The 6,661-nt window shown below is 39.8% G+C and overlaps 1 protein-coding gene across 2 annotated transcripts in view; it reads left to right on the top strand.

Annotated features, from left to right (window-relative positions):
* Positions 1 to 2,175: 2,175 nt before the first annotated feature.
* Positions 2,176 to 6,661, top strand: part of rabgef1l (RAB guanine nucleotide exchange factor (GEF) 1, like) — a 28,193-nt gene continuing 23,707 nt past the window's right edge. Inside the window, exon 1 of one of the 2 annotated variants that reach the window (XM_060905853.1) lies at positions 2,176 to 2,266. The gene's annotated coding sequence lies outside the window, so the exon portion shown is untranslated. Of the gene's footprint in view, positions 2,267 to 2,305; positions 2,401 to 6,661 lie in introns of those variants that run through there. The other variant, XM_060905854.1, reaches the window with a different exon arrangement.

The following is a 6,661-nucleotide window of genomic DNA, read 5'->3' as shown; positions in this document are numbered from 1 at the left end:
TCTCGCCCATAATCAGCTGGGATAGGCTCCAGCTTGTCCATGACCCTGCACAGGATAAACACTTACAGATAATGGATGGATGGATGGATGGAAGTTTCTCAATAATAATCAAAGGTGAAATGGAGGGGTTGGTGGTGGGGTGTAATTTTGTAAATCTTCTTTCAGCTGTTCCTGTTAGGGGTCGCCACAGTGGATAATGTCCCTCCATCTTCTTTTTGTAGCACCAACCGTCCTCATGTCCTCCTTGACCACATCCATAAATCTCATCTATGGTCTTCCTCTTTTCCTTCTACCTTTAATGTTTTAAATAATTCTGTAACACAGTAGTTGTGGAAGTGGATTACAATACACAGATTACAATAGGGCTTGAGTGAAAAAAAGTATTAAAGTATCCTTCTGCACATGTAAAAAAGATTTTCACTTGTATAAACAGAACTACAAGATTTTCAGGTGTCTATTAATGAACACAGATCAGCATGATAGCACTGCTCATCTAGCCAAGTGCACTAATTCATTAAGATCAGCATATTTGCCAACTCTACTGATTCACGCAGTAGTCTACCACTTTTGGCAGGTGAATCCCGCCTATTGCTTTTAGTTCTAAAAACTACCACATTACAAAATAATCAGTGAACACTGTTGGATTTGCTCTTCTGATCTTGCTTCAGCTGTTTTTGACACAGGGGATACAAGTATATAGTTTCAAATAATCATATTAAATGAAGCCGAGAGCCAATGGAACAACAGCACAATAATGATGTAGAATCTAAATTGTATTGCTCTATCGCCATTCCACTGGTTGTTGTTATGGTTCGAGCCAATTGGCAATGAGGTCACATGTTACAACAAACATGCTCTGGTGATAACTCTGAAAAAAAAAGGAAGATTCACTATGACAAGTTTAAGACAACTTGGTTGTCAGATCATCCAGCAGCAAAGCATCAAGGCAAGGTGAGAAGCAGCATTTTGTGAAGTATGTGTTGGTGTTTTTATGCATATGTAACCACACACATATACATCAATGTAATCACACACATACACTGATTTGTCTTCTGGTGATTATATAATGATTCAAAGCCAATTATGTTGATTTTCAGTCGAGTAAATGACATTGATCCTACTTCAAAGAAATTGCAAGTAGATTTGTTAAAATATTACATTTTTACAGAACTTTGAATCATGTACAAAATCAGAATAAAGTCTTGTTTAAATGTTTTGGGTTTTTTTTATTTAGCTCAATGTGGCCTTGGAAATATTGGTAGCACGAGACCCTAAAGTATTCTTTTTTTTCTTTTCTTTTTTAAATAACATCGTCACCTTGAAAATATTGGTGGATACAAACTTGCAACTTACAGGGTTTATATGTGGACCAATAGAAAATATTGGTTGAAAAGAGGCCAAGTATGGTATGACGTGTGAACCAATCAGAATTCATTAAAGTTGTTAAATTGTATTCTGTGTTCAAGCACTATAAAATGAAAACTTTGTGATTTTGAGTCGGATCACTCTGTAGACTGACTCGGTTTTTGTTACTGATTTAATAAAAATCTATCTTTTCCGCAAACTCTTTGACCTTGGAGTGTTCTTGCTTGAGAGAGTTCCTGTGACATATGTTAGTTTGATGTACCGATCTATTTTCTTCACATGTGGCACTCAGAATGCAGGATAATGCATCATTTTACACTGAATAACCATAAACGTAAAATTTTAAATGTTTTGCAAAGGACCATGCCCTCGGTCCTTGCTAGAAGGGCAGGACTGTGCCACACAATCTGATCTACTGCTTTTCATTCTCTGGGGGTTGACAAGTATGGATCAGGAGGTTCTGTAGTTTTAATAAAACTGCCTTTTGACATAATGCCAAATTCAAATTTTATTGCTGTTACACACATAAGCATACAGTAGGCTTACAATGTGCAGTGAAACACTTTTTACAACTGTGAGAATAAAATGTATACTACTGTGCAATAGTCTTCGACATCCTATACTTTTTTTTAGAACAGACTCTCTTTTTCTAATGTAGAAACGTTTAATTGTATTATTTTCAAGGCATCTCTGCTCTACAGCACGTCTTTTCGTGTGTCTAAGAAAACGTTTGCACAGTACTGTACCATATCAGACACAAATACACGGTGGACTTTTATTTTGACAGGCTGCGTTGAATTGACGCACAGGAAATGGAAACAGCTGGGTTGGCTGACTTTCAGGCGATCTTTATAATTTTATGAGTGTGGAGAGAATCGACTGACAGCCTTTGGGGTGTTCGGTAATTACAATATTATAACTAATGTTAAGAATGTTTGTGGTGTCGGTTGGTGGTTAACTTCATTATACCGAGCAGTGATGAGGAGGGTTGTTTCCTGGCTAGCTAGTGTTAGGAGAAGAGAGGAAAACTCTGAGGTAAAATGCTGTGTTTTTCTGATAAAAATGTCAGCTGTTTATCTGTTTCTCAGTTGAATCTCTTTAAACAATACAGACTACCCAATTAATTAATTTAAAACTTTAATCTAGTTAGCTCGCTCGCTATGGGTGTATGTTGTCGTCAGTAACGTTAATGCTATTGTCCTGGATCTGTTAAGCGGCTCAATTCCAAATTAATGCTTACTCCCTATACACTACTACACAGGCCCTACTGTCAATACTCATACACTCACCCTAGTTAGTGCACTACGTGTTGAATCAGGAATCATTTAGGATGCGGTTAATGTCAACAATATGTAGCGTTAGCTCGTGTAAATTCATTTTGTGTACACGGAAAGTTATTTGTAGCAGAAACATTAAAGACTGAGAAACTTTTAACAATATGTATGGATAATTTAATAATAATAAATAGAGTCGACTTCGGTTCATGGTGTGTTGAGAATCTCTGGAGTCGCAGCGTTCCTCTTGTATTAAGTGGACTTGATGCAGGTTTATACCAATCAAACTGGCACAATTCAAATATTTGTACAGATCCAGGCCTCTCGATAACATAACATTTGCGCTCCACTCCAGCCTCTAATAAGAAAGACTTGATTTTGGACACCATCAAGCTAAAATAAACCTCTTTAGTTTGAGGTTATTTTAGCATAGAGTTATTCAGAAGAGGTATTCGGACTCCCTTTAGCCTTTACTTCAACACAGTACTTGATTTACAATTGAACAGAGTCCAGAAGAGTCTTGGACCAAACAACAGTGAAGGAATCCGAATTTCTTGTCGATTTCTAACCCGAACACAGAATGACACCGCTTTTTTATATCATACGTTAGTAGCTAAAAGAGCAGGGGTCAAGTTTTTCTGGCGCTTGTGGGAAATGGGCATCAAACTTTACAAGGTTATTATCACCCACACACAGTCAAAGGTTATGACATACTATTAGTGATTTTTGCACTGCTCTCTTTAAATGTATGTCGTTCACTTCAGTTTCTCATCTCATCTCATTATCTCTAGCCGCTTTATCCTGTTCTACAGGGTCGCAGGCAAGCTGGAGCCTATCCCAGCTGACTACAGGCGAAAGGCGGCGTACACCCTGGACAAGTCGCCAGGTCATCACAGGGCTGACACATAGACACAGACAACCATTCACACTCACATTCACACCTACGGTCAATTTAGAGTCACCAGTTAACCTAACCTGCATGTCTTTGGACTGTGGGGGAAACCGGAGCACCCAGAGGAAATCCACGGGGAGAACATGCAAACTCCGCACAGAAAGGCCCTCGCCAGCCACAGGGCTCAAACCCGGACCTTCTTGCTGTGAGGCAACAGCGCTAACCACTACACCACCGTGCCGCCCTATGTGGTATTAAGTTAACAAAAAAGGTTTTATTTAAAATTTGTTTACATAGACTTGTATTTAGTACAAAATATCTTTTCTATAAATATATGGGGCGGCATGGTGGTGTAGTGGTTAGCGCTGTCGCCTCACAGCAAGAAGGTCCGGGTTCGAGCCCCGTGGCCGGCGAGGGCCTTTCTGTGTGGAGTTTGCATGTTCTCCCCATGTCCGCGTGGGTTTCCTCCGGGTGCTCCGGTTTCCCCCACAGTCCAAAGACATGCAGGTTAGGTTAACTGGTGACTCTAAATTGACCGTAGGTGTGAATGGTTGTCTGTGTCAGCCCTGTGATGACCTGGCGACTTGTCCAGGGTGTACCCCGCCTTTCGCCTGTAGTCAGCTGGGATAGGCTCCAGCTTGCCTGCGACCCTGTAGAACAGGATAAAGCGGCTAGAGATAATGAGATGAGATAAATATATGGATGTCGGTGCTTATGTAAATGAGGGAGTAATTCTAATGTTTGTAAACAAATGAACTGATGTTTAACCTGTGTCAGAAAATCTTTTTGTTCCACTTTCTAAGTATTTCATAGATCACATTTTGTTAATCGTTCATTGCTTGTATTAATTTCTAGTTTTGTAGTTTACCAATAAATGTCAATGGGTAATTGACATTGGAACCACATGAAAATCCAGGTCAATGTCATTCCTCAAACCAAAATATAAAATGTCTACTGATATTGTAATCTGTGGTAGATATTTACAACAAACTGAAAAAAAAAATTAATTTCTGAATAAAATAGAAAAATCTGAATATAAAGTACTTCATCTACTTCAACAACGTTACACAAAGATCGATACAACATAACAGTTGTAAATGTCACTTAATTCCACATGGTGTCGATAATGGTGGACACCGGTGAAAGTGATCACTAATATCGACACCTCACGTAACTTCTCAAACACACATTTAATACAAAATGGTGACTGTTAAACAAAAGACTAAGAAACAAAGTAGGTTTTGACAAGGATATCATGAAATATGGGTGAATTTGAGGAGTAAAAACATGTCCATGATCTTTCCACCATGCTTACCTGCGATGATAACGTCCAGATTTTTCTCAACTTGCTGATCATGCTAAAAAAAAATTCCATCTCAGGTAATGAGTTGTGTCATCAGATGACAAGATCAAACAGCGAGGGGGTCTTTTGGTTGATTAATTAACCAATAATAATTGTTGTAACTGAAACTCACTTTTGTAAGATTGTTTTTTATTGGTAAATCTGAAAAGGTGTCTAATTATGGACTGTCGTTAATTGTAGCCGTCGCTCTAGTAAACCTTTTCATCAGTTTAATAAAAATATTGTTTCTCACTCACATATCTCTCCTTTAGAACTACAAAGACACCAATTCTAAGCTAAATTATGTATTAAGATATATATTACAACATTCAAAACCCAGATGACATCCAAGTCAGTTGTTTTGTATTAATCTCTTACTTTTTTTGAGGGTGAAAATACCGGGGGATATAGCCCCGAGTTATGGGGCCCATAGACCCGATTGATGGGACCTAACGACATTACTGCGTTTGCCACGGGAACTCAACATGCCATACCGCCCGAAACATGACTTCCTTCAGTCGCTTGCTGGCTGGCAGCACTTTCACTTTGGCATTGTCCCCCCCCCGACCCCTGTATTACTGACACTGTCCGATGTACTAGGGGACGGTCGGGGCTCTGAATGTGCCTCCCTCATGCCTGTTTCTGTCCTTAAATCATCTTCAGTGCTTGAAGAATCCCTCCCAAAAAAATTTGTCACTTTAGACTGCGCCATTGTTTGGTCCACACAGAGATAATTACACCACCGCACCAGGCCGATTAATTCGCTTTGTGATTGGTCAAGAGCTTGGTGCTCATTTGGTCATTATGTGTAGTCGATTTTTATTGGTCACAAGCATGTGCTCATTGTTTACACTCTGGCTTCCCGCTGTCTCTTCACTGCAGTTGGATTTCAGCAAACATTGGGGTTTGTGGAGGGATTTCTAGAAAAGATGCCTTGATGATGATGAATACATTCGTCATTGTAACGACTGCTAGTAATTTTCTCTTCATCACTGATGGATTATGTTCGTTAATGCATGACAAGTGCCAGTGGGAACCCTGGAGTCGATTCCACACAAACAAGTGTGATGTTTTATTAATTTTTGATAAAATACTACAAAATTGCAGATGTTTCTAGTATAAGTGAAAGATTTGGACAACCACTGCTCTCACCTGATAATTTTTCTCTGAGCTGAATCAGTTTTACTGGGTAGCATTGACTCCAAACCTTTCATTCGAATCCTGATTGACTCTAAGAATCGAATCTTACTGGATATAATTGATGCCAAACCTTTCATTTGACTCCTGACTGACTCCAAGAATCAAATCTTACTGGGCATAATTGACTCCAAACCTTTCATTCAACTCCTGATTGACTCTTACTGGAAATAATTGACTCCAAATCTTTCATTCAACTCCTGATTTACTCTAAGAATCGAATCTTACTGGGTATAATTGATTCTAAACCTTTCATTCAGCTCCTGATTGACTCCAAGAATCAAATCTTATGGCCCTTTTCCACTACCCTTTTTCAGCTCACTTCAGCTCACTTCAGCCCGACACGGCTCGCGTTTCGACTACCAAAAACCAGCACGACTCAGCTCGTTTCAGCCCTGCTTAGCCCCTAAAACTCGCACCGTTTTGGAGTGGGGCTGAAGCGAGCCAAGCCGTGCCGAGTGAGGTTGGAGGCGTGAGCAGACACTCCCCTGTGCACTGATTGGTGAGGAGGCGTGTCCTCACATGCCCACACACGCCCCGCGAGTGCGCTGGGATCTGTAAACACCGCAAACCCGGAAGGAGAATAATTAC

The sequence above is a fragment of the Neoarius graeffei genome, chromosome 23, assembly GCF_027579695.1.
Source record: "Neoarius graeffei isolate fNeoGra1 chromosome 23, fNeoGra1.pri, whole genome shotgun sequence".
NCBI classification, from domain to species: Eukaryota; Metazoa; Chordata; class Actinopteri; order Siluriformes; family Ariidae; genus Neoarius; species Neoarius graeffei.
Note: the sequence above shows the minus strand (reverse complement) of the source record. Positions and strands in the feature narration are given on the sequence as shown.